At 43.0% G+C, this 20,909-nt stretch overlaps 1 protein-coding gene across 3 annotated transcripts in view; it reads left to right on the top strand.

Moving 5' to 3' along the window:
• Asator (tau-tubulin kinase asator) overlaps positions 1 to 20,909 on the top strand; it is a 208,343-nt gene that overhangs the window by 19,064 nt on the left and 168,370 nt on the right. For 2 of the 3 annotated variants that reach the window (XM_069339387.1, XM_069339384.1), the window contains exon 1: positions 2,479 to 2,576. The exons of the other annotated variant lie outside the window; for it this stretch is intronic. The gene's annotated coding sequence lies outside the window, so the exon portion shown is untranslated. Of the gene's footprint in view, positions 1 to 2,478; positions 2,577 to 20,909 lie in introns of those variants that run through there. 3 annotated transcript variants of the gene reach the window in all.

Genomic DNA, 20,909 nt, shown 5'->3' with positions numbered 1-20,909 from the left:
TTTAACGTCTATCAACCTCCTGGAGGGATATTAAGGCCACCACAAGAGGTTATTGACCAACCAGAAAGTGTATTTTAGTCTTGAACATAGTTCAGGACTAAAGTATACTCTCAGTGTGGTGTATATACACAGAGAAGAGGGTTACACATCTTTGTGTATTTCAATTATTCTTGTTGCTTATTCTTTCAATTGCTCATTTAAATTTTCATTATAACTGACGACTGAGGACATCTCATCTCAGCAAGGCATACTGTCACCATCCTGGCACTCTCTATCACACACACACGCACATAGGGGCCGGTGGCCGGTAGCACGCTTGATGCGTAGTCATGTGGACCGGGGTTCGATTCCCGGGGCCGGCAGAAACAAATGGGCAGAGTTTCTTTCACCTTGATGTCCCTGTTACCTAGCAGTAAATAGGTACCTGGGAGTTAGACAGCTGTTACGGAGCTGCTTCCTGTGTGTGTGTGTGTGTGTGTGTGTGTGTGTGTGTGTGTGTGTGTGTGTGTGTGTGTGTGTGGAAAAAAAGTAGTTAGTAATAGTTGATTGACAATTGAGAGGCAGGCCGAAAGAACAAAGTTCAACTAGGTGAATACACACACACACACACACACACACACACACACACACACACACACACACACACACACACACACACACACACACACACACACACGTGCCCAACATAAACTTCCGTCTAGACAACGCTTGGCTAGCGTTACTTTCTTAATAAAACATTTGTATTTATATTATACTAGATCTAACCCACACGCCCTCCTGTCTTTCTCTTCACACACACACACACACTCCCCGTCTCTTTCCTCCCGTCACTGTAACTGTCTTCAAATACACAGTCTCCATCACTGTCAACATTCACACCCTCCCCATCTCCCCTCCCCCCCTCAACGCACACCATCCCTGCCTCTCTTCCTACACACCCTATCTTCCCCCACACTTTTCCTCTCCATCTTTCTCTCCACACCCTTCCTGTCTCCCCCTGCAAAAGCCCTCCCCATTTTTCCCCTACACACACTTACCCTCCCTCCCCACACACCACCCACATACACCTTCCCTATTCCCCAATATTTCCCATCCACCGACTTCGTGAAGAGGATGCATAGGGGCCGACTGACATCTAATGGAGAGATGCATGAGGGGCCCCTGACCCCCCTATGACACTTGAAATACAATCGCCAGTAATACCGCAAGATTTAATGAGGCTAGCTCTTAACGTCTGACCTCCAACATTCATTCTTTTTTTTCTAGATATTCAGACATTCTTTTTTTATAGATATAAAAAGCTATTGAATGAATAAACAGAAAAGAAAGGGATAATGAGGTAATATAATACAAATGTGAGACATAAATATTAGATTCATCTGTAAACATTATTGAAAATATATGAATTCACATTTAGTAGTTAAATATATGAATTTAGTTATAATTTATAAATATGTTACAATTGTCATTGTACACAGTTAAAGAAGATCCAATCAACAGTATGTATATGATGGATCAGTTTTCTTTGTAATTACGACTGTAAGTATACTGTAAGTATATATTAATGCTAAAGTGTTATAGATTAAAGTAAACTTTGAGCTTAACTGAGATATACACCTTTCGATATATAATATATACTTATTAATCAGTGTATTCATATAAAGTATCTAAATATAGTTCACTCGGTATAGAAAACTACTCACAGAAACGTATTAATTATTCATTCATAATCAGGTTTGAATTCTTTTATATTTTTATATTAGCATAATGTTAATACAGTGACAACTGAAATGAATTACTGAGCTTCAATGACATTACATGATAGCATTTGACCAGTTGCAGCCTAGTAACACCTGTGACAAAGCGTAGTTTTGAATAAAAATAATAATTTTGCGTTTTTACCCCAATGCGTTTTGTTTCCTGAGATGGCGGTCGCCAAGTTCACTATATGCTGTCTGTATACTCGGTCCAACATATTCTGCCATTAGCAAATCTATATTTACCTGAAGGACAATGTTTGTGGTGGCCCTGTCTGGGAGAGAAAGTTTGCGGCATGTGGAGTGTTCTCAGGTTTTGTCTTGTATTTATCCATGTGTATATTAAGGTTGATGATTGGTCCTGCTTGGACAGCTTCAGGGGTTAATGCTCTCAGGAGGAAATTAGTTCCTGTTCTCTACCTTGGATTACTATGTTAATTCTGGCCTCTGGAATGTCACACGAAGGAAATGTTAAGAAATGGTCGGAGGTTTTTCAAACACGCTGTATCAGAGATATCATGCGAGTCACAATTATAAGTACGCACAGTACGCTGTCCATGACTGAACGATAATGAACCAGATAAAGAACACGTACAAATTAAAGCCTAGCATATTGATAGACTAAATCCATGATGTTAAAAACAAAAATAAGAGCTTGGTTAGTGTGGTAAGAGAGTGGGAGGTGAGCGTGCGCGGGTTTGAGCGTGGCGCGTGCGGCGTGTGGGGAGGCGGCCGCTAGGTGGCTCCCTCAGCACCCTGCAGTGGTCGCTGGTCTGTGCTAGGGTTGTTGCACCAACTCGTCCCCTCTGGAATATGAAGGTAAGTTCCTCTATCTAAAGTCGGTATCATGACGCTTTAAGCGCATCTAAAGAACATTGGTGCCTCGTTAACACAAGAATCGGCGTCCGAAAGTGTTGTTTGTGTAGAAAATATGTTGTGAGGGAGGTCGATAAATGGGGGAGAAACGTCAGATCTGCCTCGATCACGTCTAGACAGGACCGCTATGGGAGTCATGATACTCAAATAAGGAATGTGTGACTGTCACAACAAGAATTTTGCAGTTACATTTGCAGTGTTAGTCATAGGATAACTGGAGGAATGGCGGGTGAACGTTATTTGAGCAAAACAGGCAGTGGTGGGTGGGTTATTTTTAGTTGGGGTTTGGCTAGCAGACGACGCGCTTCCCCGTATCGTCTGCTAGGTAGCGCGGGAACCAGGCAAAACCCCTAACATAACATACACCTGCAGAGTCAGGCACACGCTGCCAGTACTTGGGGAAGGGCAACAGCTTCTTCAACCTCATTGTATACCATACTCCTGCCTCCAAAACAAGTGGCAAAATTTGTAGGTTCAGAATGCACGCGCGCCGGAACTCCTAACTCCACCAAGCAGAAGTTCCTGGTGAACAGCAGGATCAATAATCGCCAATGTTCTCGACGATAAGAACAGCAAGATGAGCAAAAACAAAAGCACACCGCTTGGTAACGTGGATCTAAACATGAATCGATCGGCGGGTGCAGCTGACAGGACACTCCCCGGTCGGCGAGCCAGGCCGCGCGTGTTGTGGGGCCAGACAGTCCACGCTCCACGCCACTAGGGTTGGGTTTCAGGAAGCACCGTTGACAAACATGTTAACATCATTGTAACATGTTTGAGAAAGGTCCGGAACTGAAGATATTTCTAGAATATCATAATCTGTCATCCTAATAAGTCACCAGGCTTCTTTGGTCTTCCGCCATATTTCTTGGGCCCTAGGCCTACTGGTATTGACTGTTATTTTTATAAAAAATAATGAACTTTAAAAAACCACGGTAGGAAGTCAGTTGGGCCATCTGGATTTAACACGGTTCTCCACTTGTTAGAAAGAAAAGATAAAAAATGTTAATTTGCCACTCTGGTTTTTACCATGCCAGGCTTTTCCACTTACGTATAGGCTAGGCTTGATTACTGCATCGGGTGTATAATAATGTGATAGAATCTTCCTGTGAATGTGTGAGATATATATAGATTTTAAAGTTATTATTTTTTTAAGAATTGTATGATGCTGTAGTAAAGGATTTTGCAGATGATACTAAACTCAGCATGAAAACTGCCTCAAAGAAAGACATTGCACATCTAGAATTAGATACCAATAAAGTTTTTCAGTCAGCGACGGAAAATGGCACGACATTCAACTGTGAGAAATACGATACAGATAAAACATAACAAAATATGAACTAGGTACAAGACGCAGCGAGGCCTTTTCAGAGGACCAAGGGCGCAAGCAAAGGTTGAAGAAGTAGTAATGTCTGACCACCTAACCTTTAGAGAGAACACACGAAACAAATGTTGCCTTGGACAGGAAAATGGAGCGACTAATGCGAAGTTTCCAAGCAAGGAATGCCACGAAATTATGATATCCTTCAAGGGACATTGTGTTCTCGTATAAAATATTGTTCTGTGCATACATAGGCTTTCCTTTTAAGGCAGGTGGGACATCCGAACAAGAAGATATATTGATAAGTTTTATCTCTCATATAAACTGAACCACTGGCGCCATCTTTAAGCACTTGAGTTATTACTCGGAGTGTAGAGTTTGATATATATCAAATTTAAACATTTAATACTTGAAATTCAAGTATTTATGTGTGTACACAGTTTTAAATAATGAATGATACCTTATGAAATGTAAGGTATCCACAAAGAAAGACAGGGCGTGTCACAGAAAAATAATATTGTCAGTTGTAAAATATATTGACCTCTTGCGGCATAGCAATACTGCAGCAACGTCAACGTCCCAAGACTCGACCTTCCTGCAACAAATATATGAAATATTAACAGGTAAAGGTAGAGAGGTCCCGTTTAATTATATTTAAATATAATAATATTTTCACATTTAAATTGTGGAATTAGGATCTTTTTATATTTTATGCATTTAATTAAATATGTTTACTTAACAGTTTTATGTTGAAGCATGCTATTTTGAGTCAATATTTACCAAAATGAACTGTTTTCCAAATTTCTGTAATAACTATATTCAGAAGATCTAATAGCATTGTCAAATTTTGTAAGAGAATGTAATTTGATGGCTTGTTTTTAGCCAGTAGACGATTATATATATTAGGAATATTTTACTTCAAAAGGTGGAATAAGTATGCTTAAAGGGATGTCTTGAAGTATTGCATTGTTATATACTGGAAGAAGTTACACAAGTTTGCCATGAAGCCAAATGATAATTTACCTGCTGCCATTGACCTCACCTCCCCACCCTTGCAATGTCCTTGAATATATTAACCTGTATTATATACATTTTAATATTGTGAAAGTTATTATGATCTTGGTCTGTAGCAAAGACCTAGTTACCTCATATCTCAGAGCCTGGAACGATATGTTCACGGGTCAGTTTATTCTTGGACTTTTTTTGTTGCCATCTGAAGCGCTCTTTTGCTTGGTAATTATATATAAATTGTAATTTTACATGCTGGTGGGAATGTGGCTACGCTACACTGAAACCGAATTATAAATTAACATAGTCTTTTAAACTAAATCGTATTACTGTTGGTGCAAAATGTCTAGAACCACATTTGTAGGTGTGTCGCCAGACCTGACGTCAAGACCTTGGGCTTTATGATGATTCATACATGAGAGGTAACGTTTACTAGAATAATTGAAGCAAATGCAAGTTGCGATTGACTGTGATCACATCCACAAATATACTGTGTGCTTCTGCTTTTTGTATGGTGATAAACAACTCTAATTTAACACGAACATGAAATTTACCTGTGGTAGTACTCGTGGTTCTCTATCAATATCAGTGTTCCTAACACATACAGTATACATACCAGAGACGGAGACTTGGTGCTACCCTCCGCGCTCTCACAAATAAGTTTCGTAAACACATACATTCGCCGACTTGATTGTAAAAGTTTAAATTTATTCATGTGATGATGGAGATACCCTCTAACAATGGTAAAAGGGCATAAGACCGGGGTCCTCCTGCGTCACAGATGGATTGTTCCCAAGGACGGTAGCATTGACAGCATCCAAATAGGTTAAAGCCTACGGCTCTCATCATCATTACGTTAATGAAGTCTTCAAAACACGGTGGACGTGTTCGTTGCCCTTAGAAACTTCACTGAAAGCCAATTAATTTTATTTTCAGTGTTCGTTTAATCTAGTTTACAAATTTGTATTATATTCGCTATAATTTCAATTATAAGAGTAAGGTTGAAGATAAATAAAACTAAGTATTTTTTATGTTGAAAATGTCGGATATTGTGAAGGGTTTTAGTTTACTCCGAAAATGTCTGTAACTTTAGAGTTGCTGGTAACCATTATGTGTAATAATAATTCTCGTCGGCTTAATTTACCGTAAGCATCAAACTGGTTTGCGTTTAATTACATTCCTTTTTAGCTTACCTTTGAGGAGAGGCATGAGGCGTTCAAACACAGTCTTCCCTTTCAAGTAAGATGCTTTATTGTTGTTACCAGTTTTGAGTGACTGCTGCTGTTTTCTCACCCACTTTTGCAGCTAAAATGACAAACAGTCGTGTTTATAAGCATTACCTTTTGCTGTGGTCGCATCATTTACTTTTTAGTTGCAGCAACTGCCGATCTACACACGTTCAGCTTCATGCTACGGTCTGCATAAGCAAGGATTTATCACAAGTTTTCTTGATATGTAATTCTAAAATATACTAAATTATATTAATGTTTTAACTGCTTATAATAATTTTACCACGACCAACGTCGCTGTGGTGATACTTTCCGAACAATTAAGCACCACAATGCTTACACAAATAGGAAAACATGTGACAGTCCTGGTGTTAGGCACTTTTGTGCTCACTAATAGTGTAAATATATATATTCATATCAGTAGTATTACGAGTGTCTTTATTCATCCTAGGAGTGCTACGAGCCTTAATATTCATACCAGAAGTGCCATGAGTGTCTTTATTCACACCAAGGGAACGACAAGCCTCTTTATTTATATCAGAAGTGATGTGAGACTATATTCATACCTGGATTATTAGCATCAACTTATTAACTCTTACTACGTATGCTAGTAGCTAAATGGTTACAGAATATGAAATATGAACACAAACACACCATGTAACTAAATGGTTACAAAATATGGACATTAAGAGGAAAGCAAATGGGGTTTTGAAATTGAAATTGAAATAAGTTTATTGAGGTAACAAAATGGGGTTTGTTCCCTAGTGGCTGTAGATTTCTTCGAACTCCTTTGACGCTGGGCAGGAACCGAGGATGCAGCGAGCAGTGAATAAGACAGAAAGGGTTTGATAAATGATTCTGTCACAGATCTTCTCTATATTTCTGGTGTTCTTCACTTGAGATAGAAATTGACAAATTTAACTCTCTAAAGTTAATGTTACGCTCTTAATTGAACCATTAAGGGTAAATTGAACTTTTGAGAGTAAACTTATAAACTTCATATCCAAGTGAAGTTGGAAAGATTTGTGCCCGACTCATTGATCAGATCTTTTCGGTCTTCAGTAAAACACACACACACACACACACACACACACACACACACACGGGGGCCGGATAGCTGAGTGGATAGCGCCCTGGACTCGTAATCCTAGGGTCCGGGTTCGATCCCCGGTGATGGCAGAAACTAACAGTAAAAAAGGTACCTGCGAGTTAGACAGCTATTATGGGCTGCTTTCTGAGTGTGTGTGTGTGTGTAAAAAATCAGTTGACTGGTTGACAGTTGGGAGGTGGGCCGAAAGAGCAGCGATCAACCCCTGCAAGCACAACTTTGTGAATACAACTAGGTGAATACACACACACACACACGCAGAACGAGGGGACATGGGTGGAAGCTGGAAACTCAGATGAGTCACAAAGATGTTAGGAAGTTTTTTTTTAGCGTGATAGTGGAAAAATGGAATGCAAAAAATCATGTTTACAAAATTAATTGATTACAAAAAGGACTACAAAACTTATAATTCTTAATTCAGTACTGTAGATTTTTCTGAGCTAGGATGCCAGGCAGGAACCGAAATTAGTGCTAATTAGTGAGCCCGTACGAGCAAGTGACACTGCATTCCTAGTTTAATAATGACAGACTAAATAGTTTAGGTGAAGTTGAAAACTGGTTGAAAAATGGGATTAAAAGATATTTAGATTACAGAAAGTCAAGTGTTTATGGAAAATTATGGGCTTCGTAGGATGTCCAGAGGGTTAGTAGCCTAGTTGTAGATTGAGTCTGTGATTTAGGGTCTTCAGGGAGGCCTTTCTGAGTTGAAATTGAAATTGAAATAAGTTTATTGAGGTAAAATAGAAACAAAGGGATGAGGTAGCTCAAGCTATCCTCACCCCGTTCAGTACAACGTGTTCATACATATATAGACACACATCGCAAACAATAAACATATTACCGTACATTCTGAGAGATAAACATATACATTTCTTAACCTTTCTGAGTTGCTTTGTGACTTTGAGTTCTGTGTAGAGGTTTCTGGATGCACTGCTGGCCTTGTATGTGAGCGCGTCGGGTGAACAACACAGTATGGGGTGGATACCTCTGGGTTCTGATACACCAGGCTGTCCGCGCTTCAATAGGTTATCCTGCGGTGTTTGCTGGATATTACGAACTGCTGGAGTGTTGTATTTTATGAAAACTTGCAGTTTGAATCATGGGTTCCTGTCTGAGATCATGCGGTTTTATGTATTTCAGGTTTATATATTTCGGAGTTTGTGATATGTTTGAATGGGGGACCCTGCAATATGTGTATTGTATTATATATATTGTTGGCATATCCTGCATTATGTATTCACCTAGTTGTGTTTGTGGGGGTTCAACTCTGCTCTTTCGGCCCGCCTTTCAATTGTTAATCAGTCAACTGTTATAACTACTAACTAATGTATTTTTTACACACACACACACGTCCCCAGGAAGCAGCCCGTAACAACTGTCTAACTCCCAGGTACCTATTTACTGCTCGGTAACAGGGGCATCAGGGTGAATGAAACTGCCCGTCTGTTTTCGCCGGCGTCGGGAGTCGAACCCCGGTTCATAGGACTACGTATACAGCGTGCTATCCACTTAGCCACCAGCGCTGTGTGTGTGTGTGTGTGTGTGTGTGTGTGTGTGTGTGTGTGTGTGTGTGTGTGTGTGTGTGTGTGTGTGTGTGTGTGCATGCATGCGCGCGCCCGCACACATCAAGGATTAACCCAGTTTGGATCCTTCCTCTGTCCTTATTGCATTCTTTCTTTAATCCAAGATGAAAGCCTCAAGTTATTTTTCATCGTTAACACTAGCGTTCCCCATATTATATCTGAACGTTAGTCATAATACTCAGTTAATTAGCTTATAAGAAAAAATAACCGATTATCATAATTATAATTAGTTATAATAATGAGTTAATTGGTACTAATGGTTCTCATTTCCATTCCTGCGTGTCCATTCATACTGTCAGCTCGTCGGACGTCGCTTCTCGCGACTCTTAAAGATATACAGCAATATGGCCATGTATGTAAAGTGTAATACTGTGTCTTGAGTAAGGTGGAGACGTTAAGGGAGGCAGGGAGGTGATGTATGTTCAGTGGCCTAGAGCAAACTGCTGAGGTTCTCTCTGCCAAATATGCTGGATGTGGGAGGCGCTGTAGCTCATCAGTGTTGGCGAGGAATCTCAAGTAAATATATAATTTTTTTTTTTTAGTGAGACCGATAAATCTATTTTGCCCTTTATGTACATATACAGGGCTGGTGTGTGTGTGTGTGTGTGTGTGTGTGTGTGTGTGTGTGTGTGTGTGTGTGTGTGTGTGTGTGTGTGTGTGTGTGTGTGTGCTCCGCAAATTGTGCTTGTTGGAATTGGACTTTGGCTCTTTGGACCCGCCTCTCAATTGTCAACCAACCGGTGTACAGGTTCCTGAGCCTATTAGGCTCTTATCATATATATATTTGAAACTGTGTATGGAGTTTACATCTACCAAATCACTTCCTATGCATTCCATTTCTTAACTACGGACACTCAAAAAAAAATTCGCTTGTCTGTGGCTTATTTGGGTACTAAATTTCGACCTGTGTTCGCTTGTGCGAACACAGGTCGCCCGTGTTAAATAGTCTGGTTTTATCTATTCTATCAATTCCCCTAAGAATTTTGTATGTGGTACTCATGTCTCCCCCTACTTCTGCTGTCTTCCAGCGACGAGAGGTTTAATTCAACCTTTCCTTGTAACTCGTAGTTCTGGGACTGATTTGGTGGCAAACCTTTGAACCTTTTCCATCTTCATCATTGGCTTGGATAAATACTTCACGCTGGAGCCGCATACTTCAGGATTGGTTTGCCATATGTGGTATACAAGGTTCAAAATAATTCCTTACAGTTGTGATGTAGCCAGTCTCACATATGCCGCTGATGATATCCCTGTCTTTTTTTTATGGGGTCTTCTGGAGACAGTTTCGGGGTGATATGAAGCCTCAGACTTTTCTGTCACTTTTCCTCTCCCATTTGTGTGTGATTTTATATATATATTTTATATAAATATATAATATACCCTCATTTTGAGGGTCCGTTCCACCCTCGGATCTGACAGTCTCACCACCCACACCAGACATCTCAACCCCCCCCCCCCCCCACCCACCTCTTGTGCTCAATACCATTGCATGTCATCCACTCGTATATGTGCATATACATGGTTCTTTTGCCTTGAATTCCTTGAAAACAAATACTATGCATAATAACTTGTAACACACTAGTGATATCATTCTGGATTAAGGAATTTCCAATCTTAAGTAAAAGGGGTATCTTGATGCTATTACCTTTAACTACTTTTAATTTGTGTGAACTAGGATTTTCTACATTAACTCATTTAAAAACGAGATGGAAACCAGGTTAGCACTACACCAGATATCCGTGTTGCATTGTCTTCTTACGTTCCAATTTGGAATCAGCTACTTATGAGCACACAAGAACATCCTTCTCATTTAATGAAAACATTTCTTAAAAATATTGCTTATTGTATCTTTTTTTTTTACCAGAATTTCATTCAAAAAGTTTATTTTTATTTTTTATATTCTTCCTACAGTTTGAAATATATAATTTAATTGAATAGGTTTCATTCATAAATGTGCTTTTATCACGTGTCAGTAGAATATAAAGGAAAATAATTCACAGAATTTGTCTAATTTATTACACATAAGAATTCTGAGTCCCAATACAAAATGCAGTTCCTGCTGTGGGTCGCAGTTAAACAAAAAAAAGTTTGAGAAACGCTGGCATAGCGGGGTTAAATATATGATAATAGGTGTTGGTTGTCTAGACTAGACTAGGCTAGGCAACCCGCGTCTGGTCGCTGTAATTCTCTCTCTTCAGCAGTACGGTATTAGGCTACATACCTGTTATGGAAGTAATTCTTTTACGAGAAACACTTTTCATTGTGAAGTTATAATGCGGAAAAGCTGCTGCTAGCTTGTCGTTTTGCTTGGGACAGAACCGGTTGGGGAAGCGCGCGCCCTCAGGCGAGGCGCTCCTCCCTGCTCTCTACCCCACATGACGAGCAAACAAACAAAACACAAAGGACATCAAAGTGGTTATTGTAAAAAATAATTTGTTTTGCTTTTATTATACATTTATTTTTTGACGGTACTTTAGTGGTTAGAGTTATTGGGGGGAGCGTTGGAATGTAGTGAATGTAACCCACTAGTGACTTGTATTGCTTGTTTAAGTAATAAAATACAGGTGATGTGTTTACCAGACCGTGCCTGGGGTGGGGTGGGGGTTAAGGTCAGACCCATCCACCCAGCCGTGACTGTGTGGGTAGGGGACGGGGGCTGGACCAGACACCTAGCCACCTCTGTCTCGACACCTACACCTGGCGGTCTAGCCACCCACACCTGACGGTCTGGCCACCCACACCTGACGGTCTCACCACCCACACCTGACGGTCTCACCACCCACACCTGACAGTCTCACCACCCACACCTGACGGTCTGGCCACCCACACCTGGCGGTCTCACCACCCACACCTGCTATTTCACCCCCCTCCCCACCTCTTGTGCTCAATACCGGTGCATGTCATCCACTCGTATATGTGCACATACATGGTTTTTTTTGTCTTGAATTCCCTTGAAAACAAATATATAATAACTATACTGTATTAATAATGGAAACATAATAAATGTGTTATTGCTTTGATAAATGAAGTAGGGCTCCGTCGCTCGTTATTAACGTAAAAAACTAACGATTGTATTTAAGGGTGGAATTAATAGTTAAATTTAGTCCCGTTCTTGTAGGCGCATCATAAGTTAGATAACTCGGCCCCTCAGTGAGCCTTAGTGAGAGAGACGAGGCATTCCACGCAGAAGAGAGAAGCAACAACTATCAACTATACAAGTGAGAGGCAAGAAAAGTCTATGCAAGAATAATAAGACCAGTGAAGAAGCAATTGGAAAGTGGTACAACGTCCAAGGCATAATACTAGACTAAGCTTTTGCAATGCCACAGAAGTGAAAATGACGGTTAACGACCAGGTTAACTCAGACTGAAGAAGAGAGAGGGTAGCTTCACAGACAGTGATAAGGAGGTGTGTGTTTGACTCTCAGACTGTAGAAGAGAGGATAGCTTCACAGGCTGAAGAAGAGAGGCTAGCTTCACAGACAGTGATAAGGAAGTGTGTGTGTTTGACTCTCAGACTGTAGAAGAAAGGGTAGCTTCACAGGCTGAAGAAGAGAGGCTAGCTTCACAGACAGTGATAAGGAAGTGTGTGTTTGACTCTCAGACTGTAGAAGAGAGGGTAGCTTCACTGGCTGAAGAAGAGAGGCTAGCTTCACAAACAGTGATAAGGAAGTGTGTGTTTGACTCTGTAAGAGATTCCAGAAAGTATTTATTAATAAGGCAAAGCACAAAGGGGAGCTTGAGGTACAGGACAGAGTGAAATACCACGTCGGGTAGCAACTGGATGACCCCGGATAGGACAAAGGCTTTAGGCCTACGAGAAATTTTACCATTAAATCAGAGCATCAGAGGCTTCTCTCGCAGCCATCCCTCTACAATAGAATAAATTTGTAAAAGGAAATGTAAGACAGATAATGTGGTCCCCAAAGACTAGAAAGGAAGAAAGCAGAAGTCACTGAACTACAGACTAGCGTCACAGACTTGCATCCCATTTAAGGTTCTGGAGAGAAGTATAAGGACACAACTCGCTGAACACTCTGAAAATGTGCTCAAATCACCGACATAGTTTCAGTGAAGGGTGATCATGTCAGACGAATATGTTACAGCTCTATGGCCAAATTACAACGGTAATACAGGAGAGAGATAGAAGAGTGTGCTGACTGCACTTCCTAAGCGCCAGAAACGTGTGATGCCATTCCGTATACCTGGGTCCTGTATAAGTGGGGTCCTGTATACCTCGGGTCCTATATACCTCTGGTCCTGTATACCTCGGGTCCTGTATACCTGGAGTCCTATATACCTCGGATCCTGTATACCTGGGTCCTGTATACCTGGGCCCTGTATACCTGGGTCCTGTATACCTGGGTCCTGTATACCTGGGTCCTGTATAAACCTGTGAACAAAGTTGGTGCAACTGGAAAACGTGCTAGCGCGGGCCGAGGTTGGTCACCCCGTCCTCCCAATACCACGTCGCATTTTGACGTATTTTTTACCTAAGGCCAAAAACTGTCGTACTAACAAATGGCAGCGGCTCGGGAAATGGACGTAAATGTCCAGTTTTCTGTTCGTGGGTCTTCTGGTAGGTTATGATAGTTTCTTGGCGTCAGTGACAGTTCCCGGAGGCCTGAATGGTCCGAAAGACGGCTCCTTAACTTCAACCCAGACAAATGGCAAGTAATATGAATGTAAATAGGGGAAAAAAAAAATACCCAAAGAAAGTGAACAAATTGACGCTGGAGAAATAAAGAGGACAGGATTCGGGTATACAAAATACTCAGTGGAATCTTTAAGATAGATAGACAGTATCCTTACGTTAAGCCGTAACCAAACGAGAGGTCAAGTATGGAAGCTGGCAAGCACATAAGCCAAAGGAATATGAGGAGATACTTCTCAGTATAAAGCCAGGAAGGAACTGGAATGAAAAGAGGATAGATAGAAACCTTCATCTGTAGTTTTAAAAGCATCTGTGATAAGAAATAAGGGAGTAAGAAGTCATTACATTAGACGTCTGAAAGTTGGAAAGGCAGGGCCCAGGAACTGAAGCTCAATCCTGCCAACTCCGTGTGGTAAGTGCCGTTATGCGAGAGCAATTTCCTCATCTAGTCCGTTCCATAAATAAATTGAACGGATTTGGTGTGGAAGTTGTCGGGACCAACTCAATACCCAATTTTATGAGTAAATATGATTAGAAAAACGAATGAAAGGAACCATTGCAATGAACTACTGAAGGTGGAAAGACGCACACACACACACACACACACACACACACACACACACACACACACACACACACACACACATAGGAGCCCAGTAGGCTCAGGAACCTGTACACCAGTTGATTGACAGTTGAGAGGCGGGACCAAAGAGCCAGAGCTCAACCCTCGCAAGCACAATTAGGTGAGTACACACACACACACACGAGCCCAGTAGGCTCAGGAACCTGTACACCAGTTGATTGACAGTTGAGAGGCGGGACCAAAGAGCCAGAGCTCAAGCCCCGCAAGCACAAATAGATGAGTACAAATAGGTGAGTACATACACACACACATTCCGAAAAATTAACCTCACGCGTGATTCCCAAAGCACTGATACATTCACAAAAACCCATGCAACTTTCCTAAAATCATGGCGGCGGTAATTGCATTAAACAGTGTACGACCTCCAAAGCACAACTAGAGTATGTAAACCAATACTAAACCATGGAATGTGAAGCTTCGAAGCTCGTAAGCTGTTTAATAAATGTAAACAATGCCGTCCATGATTGAGGACAGATGAACAGGCTTCGTAACCGGATGAGTAAATGCTTTATAAAAACCAGATTCATTCGTCTTTCCTCTCAAATTCACACCATTCAATGAACAAATGAACAATCCCCCACAATTACAGCTGCTAAGTTTAAACTGAGGCATAAGCCTCTCTGGGGTGTTTGCAAGTCCGCACCTCCTCATAATGCAGATGTGACCAAATATTAATGTCAGTGTAAGCGTTCTCTGTCGCCCCGGACCAATATGCAACGATCGTTCTGGACCAGCGTCGACATCTCTCACTCTTTTACGGTGCTGGTAATTCATGGATAGACGGTGTTGGGGGTGTAATTTCTACATTTAAACAGCCATCTTGTGGAACAGACCACCACACTATGCCTTGTGGAACACACGACCACACTATGCCTTGTGGAACACACGACCACACTATGCCTTGTGGAACAGACGACCACACTATGCCTTGTGGAACAGACGACCACACTATGCCTTGTGGAACACACGACCACACTATGCCTTGTGGAACACACGACCACACTATGCCTTGTGGAACACACGACCACTATATCTCCCCAGTTACCTTTGATCTCCAACCATTCGAGAGTCATTTATTGGACTTCATTTTTGAGTGAAGGCATATTTCCCCTTCTTCAAAGACATGCGCTGATGACTGGCAAATGTTGCCCGAGCAATAACCGAGGTTAATCTCAAAACAAATTGGTGAACCACGCGACCCTCTTCTTCGATGTAATTTACGTGTGTGTGTGTGTGTGTGTGTGTGTGTGTGTGTGTGTGTGTGTGTGTGTGTGTGTGTGTGTGTGTGTGTGTGTGTGTGTGTGTGTGTGTGTACTCACCTAATTGTACTCACCTAATTGTGCTTGCTGGGGTTGAGCTTTGGCTCTTTGGTCCCGCCTCTCAACTGTCAATCAACTGGTGTACAGATTCCTGAGCCTACTGGGCTCTATCATATCTACATTTGAAACTGTGTATGGAGTCAGCCTCTACCACATCACTGCCTAATGCATTCCATCCGTTAACTACTCTGACACTGAAAAAATTCTTTCTAACGTCTCTGTGGCTCATCTGGGTACTAAGTTTCCACCTGTGTCCCCTTGTTCGTGTCCCACCTTGTGTGTGTGTGTGTGTGTGTGTGTGTGTGTGTGTGTGTGTGTGTGTGTGTGTGTGTGTGTGTGTGTGTGTGTGTGTGTGTGTGTGTGTGGTGAAGCAGCAGTCCCTGGCCACCACCGTGGGGGCTGAGGCCACCGGCCCACGTGACGTGTCTGCCTTGCTCTTGCTGACTATTGATCTCAAGTCAGCTGGCCCAGGTTGCCAGGGCCGTAAAAAAGTAGATTAAACAGCTAGTAGTGACGACCTGAGGAGTGAAACAGAGAAGCCGATCACGTGAGGAAGTGCTTGTTGTGCACCAGCGTCACATGAGGCAGCTTCCTCAGCCATGATGCTGGGAATGATAGTGTCTGGCCAGAAACTTATGAGATCCTATACTCTTATATAAACACCTGTCACCTGGGTGCCTATACTCTCATATATACACCTGTCACTTGGTTGTGTCAGCAACAAGGGCTTCAGATACGACCAATAGTGTTCAACACCGTACAACTACGTAAGTGGGACTCACCAACAAGTTATATGGGAAGATTGGTGTATAGTTTAGTTTCGATATTATGGTTTCAAAAGAAAAATAATAGAGTATATTTTGTTTAAATAATAATTCAAATTGTAATGTTTGCTCAGAACTATTTACCACCTGGGCACAAATTACTTCAGTAATACTTCATATTACTGGGCACTGCAGGGTATCCCATCTACAACCATACTAATCATCACCTTCCCTCTCCTTCACCACCTTCCCTCTCCTTCACCACCTTCCCTCTCCTTCACCACCTTCCCTCTCCTTCACCACCTTCCTTCTCCTTCACCACCTTCCTTCTCCTTCACCACCTTCCCTCTCCTTCACCACCTTCCCTCTCCTTCACCACCTTCCCTCTCCTTCACCACCTTCCTTCTCCTTCACCACCTTCCTTCTCCTTCACCACCTTCCCTCTCCTTCACCACTTTCCCTCTCCTTCACCACCTTCCCTCTCCTTCACCACCTTCCCTCTCCTTCACCACCTTCCCTCTCCTTCACCACCTTCCCTCTCCTTCACCACCTTCCCTCTTCTTCTCCACCTTCCCTCTCCTTCACCACCTTCCCTCTCCTTCACCACCTTCCCTCTCCTTCACTACCTTCCCTCTCCTTCACCACCTTCCCTCTCTCCTTCACCACCTTCCCTCTCCTTCACCACCTTCCTTCTCCTTCACCACCTTCCCTCTCCTTCACCACCTTCCCTCTCCTTCACCACCTTCCCTCTCCTTCACCACCTTCCCTCTCCTTCACCACCTTCCCTCTCCTTCACCACCTTCCCTCTCCTTCACCACCTTCCCTCTCCTTCACCACCTTCCCTCTCCTTCACCACCTTCCCTCTTCTTCACCACCTTCCCTCTTCTTCTCCACCTTCTCTCTCCTTCACCACCTTCCCTCTCCTTCACCACCTTCCCTCTCCTTCACCACCTTCCCTCTCCTTCACCACCTTCCCTCTCCTTCACCACCTTCCCCTCTCCTTCACCACCTTCCCTCTCCTTCCATATCCTTCTCCATATTCCCTAAACTTAATCACCTTCCATACACTCATGCTTACATACACGTACATGGGAACGCAGGCGGAAACTGAGTACCTAGAAATGAGCCACAGAAACAGTAATACAAATTTTTTTCATAGTTAACAAATGGAATGCATTAGGCAGTGATGTGGTGGAGGCAGACTCCATACATAGTTTCTAAAGTAGATATGATAGAGCCCAATAGGCTAATAAATCTGTACACCAGATGAATGACCGTTGAGAGCTGGGGCTCAACCCCCATCCCCTCTGCAACCACAGTTAGGCGAGTACACACACACACACGAACACCCACTTTGTAAGCTTACACGCGTGAGTGCATACACACAGGAACTTACAAAGGTTGGCGCTCAACGAGCTCTGGAGCTCTCCAATACAAGAACGAGCGGCGGCGTGGACCACGTTGCAATCAGCATCATCAACCCTCAATTTCACGGCCACTGAAACTTGGCTGACGCTGCAGCGATTTTCATAGAGTATGTGAAGCTGGTGATGCTGGCGCTGCAGATGCTGAGTGCAGTGTGGACCGTGGGGAGATTATGTGTTTTATGAAGGTTGGTCAGAGTCCCGGCGTCTCGTCGGCCCTCCGTGGGTAATAGTGCAGGTGGGTAGGTAGGAAACCTGACTATAGAAGACATTCTGATATATTTTTTGGTATTGTATTCTCCGGATTTAAAAAATGTGTATTACTTTCCATGTTATGACTCGCGACTAAACACAGACGAAAGAATGAATGATATAATTCAGTAAAGAGTGAAATATTGCGACACGTTTGTTTGTTTGTTTCAGTGAGAGTGAGAGTTTGGTCCACCAAAGTGAGAGTTTGGTCCACCAGGCTGCGGGCCGCTCCAAGCAACAGCCTGGTGGACCAAACTCTCACAAGTCAAGCCTGGCCTCGGGCCGGGCTTGGGGAGTAGAAGAACTCCCAGAACCCCATCAACCTGGTATCAACCAGGAAGGAGGTGGGTGGAGGTAACTCCTCCAGCTGGGATGTTTGGTACCTACTCTCCGCACTGGAGTTAATGCAGTACGTGTACATAAACAAGTAACACTCTCCTTGCCTTGTTCTGCAGGTGCTCAGCTTGTACACCCAAATATTTGATCACTAGACGATGAGTTTCTCTAACAGTATGCTGGAGCTCAGGTTGGATTAATGTAATGACTGTTGGATTAGATCATTCGCTGATACTCACAAGGGACTTGTTAACTGCCTCGTCTGGGACCGTTAGCCTGGCAGGAGTATGCCCCCTGGAGCCTTCTCAACCACGAACCAGATTCACGAAGCAGTTACACAAGTATTTACGAAGGTGTACATCTTTCCTCAATCTTTGACGGCTTTGGTTACATTTATTAAACAGTTTACAAACATGAAAATTTGCAAATCAACTGTTGTTATTGTTATAAACAGCCTCCCGATGCTTCGCAGCTCCTTAGCTGTTTAATAATTGTTAACAAAGCCTCCAAAGATTGAGAACAGATGTACAGGTTCGTAAGTGCTTGCGTAACCGCTTCGTGAATCTGGCCCCAGGCTGATGTGCTACGACGGGAGTTTCTCGTGCAAGATGAACAGCAAGGACCACATACACACAACTGTAAACAACCTACTGCTCGCTGCTCAGGATAAAGGAGTTGGAATCTTGTTTGTATGAATACCCGCCCGAAATTATGCCCGAAACGCTTTGCGTAATAGTTATCTTGAGATGATTTCAGGGCTTTTTAGTGTCCCCGCGGCCCGGTCCTCGACCAGGCCTCCACCCCCAGGAAGCAGCCCGTGACAGCTGACTAACACCCAGGTACCTATTTTACTGCTAGGTAACAGGGGCATAGGGTGAAAGAAACTCTGCCCAATGTTTCTCGCCGGCGCCTGGGATCGAACCCAGGACCACAGGATCACAAGTCCAGCGTGCTGTTCGCTCGGCCGACCGGCTCCCTAGTGACTTTAGGCATTGTATGTACTAGCTATACCTATAAGTCAAACAATCCTTGTAAATATTTATTGTATGTATGTACCTTACCTAAATAAAATTGTATTGTATTGTATTGTATAATACCATCTCTTAAAAATATAGCTCATCATGGCACAGACATAACAACCCAATTAGTGCGACTTATTGGTTGCTATCATCAGGCTGAACAAGCCCTCATCAGTCAGGATATCACTCACTACATGTTCAATGTCCAGTCATTAGACCCTTCCCACCTGCTGGTATGCGGTAGCTGGAGCTTTGTCATTACTTTAGTCACCCCTGGTGTTCTTGAGGCCCATTTTTTATACCTCCAAAGTTTTCAGCAGACGCCAGATTCACGAAAGAACTTACGCAATCACTTACGAACGTGTACATCTTTCCTCAATCTTTGACGGCTTTGGTTACATTTATTAAACAGTTTACAAGCATGAAAACTTGCCAATCAGCTGTTGTTATTGTTATAAACTGCCTCCTGGTGCTTCGGAGCTCATTAAATGTTTAATAATTGTAAACAAAGCCGCCAAAGATTGAGAAAAGATGTACAGGTTCGTAAGTGTTTGCGTAAGTGCTTTCGTGAATCTAGCCCCAGGTCACATAATCTGTGTCACTAACCTTGCGAGATGGGCAGGTTTTGGTACCATAGCACGATGCAAGTCCTATTGTAGGGTAGCGATGCTAGGGTAGTGTATAGCTGCCTACATAGCTATAGTAGCTGCTTACATGCGGGTAGTGTATTTTGTGTATTATTTAGTGTGTAGTGTGGTGCTTATTATTTGTGTGTAGTGTGTATTATTTGTGCTGGCGCCCAGAGTTGTACATCACGTGAAGGTGTTCGAGTGTGTTGTGGGAGGACGGGGGCGGGGCGCCCCCTGGGCGTGTGGCGGGCCGGCAACCTGCACGCCACCACCATCTCCACTCCACTCTCACCACCACCATTACAACCACCACCACCAGTATCACTACTGCCACCGCCAACACCCCCGTTAACAACACCCACTACACTACCCACAACACCACCACCACAACTAACAGTAACACCGTCCAACACCAGCATCATCACCACCACCACCACCACCTGAAGCCTACCCTCTCCTATTTACCGAATTATATAACAAAATTGTTACTGCACGCTAACAATTGTACCACAATATTCCCCGCTGTATACTGTGGCTTTGCTGTTCCAGACTCGTAAGCCACTATAGCATTGACTGCCTCTAAGCGCAAGTTTCTCGAGTATTCCAGAACGTTCTGCTGACAGCGAGTCAGTTGTGCTTTCGACAGATAAAACAGGTCTTTGAGGGAGGCGTAACGACTGAGAAAGACCCGCAGAAGAGTGAGAGAGAGAGAGAGAGAGAGAGAGAGAGAGAGAGAGAGAGAGAGAGAGAGAGAGAGAGAGAGAGAGAGAGAGAGAGAGAGAGAGAGAGAAAGAGAGAGGTTGAACTGGTGGGGTGTTTAATGTATGGAGAGGGAGAGGGGGGGGGTTGAAGGGGGTGATGGGGGGCAGTACAGCTGTACAGGGCGTCGGTGCTCGAGTATTTTGATCAATAATACCAAGTCTGTCTCCAACACCCGGGCGCCACGTCTCTTCCCGGTCTTGTCTACTCCACGCCCTCTCCTGTGTCA

The sequence above is a fragment of the Procambarus clarkii genome, chromosome 41 (assembly GCF_040958095.1).
Source record: "Procambarus clarkii isolate CNS0578487 chromosome 41, FALCON_Pclarkii_2.0, whole genome shotgun sequence".
NCBI classification, from domain to species: domain Eukaryota; kingdom Metazoa; phylum Arthropoda; class Malacostraca; order Decapoda; family Cambaridae; genus Procambarus; species Procambarus clarkii.
The sequence above is the reverse complement of the archived record's forward strand: the minus strand, read 5'-3'. Positions and strand labels throughout refer to the sequence as shown.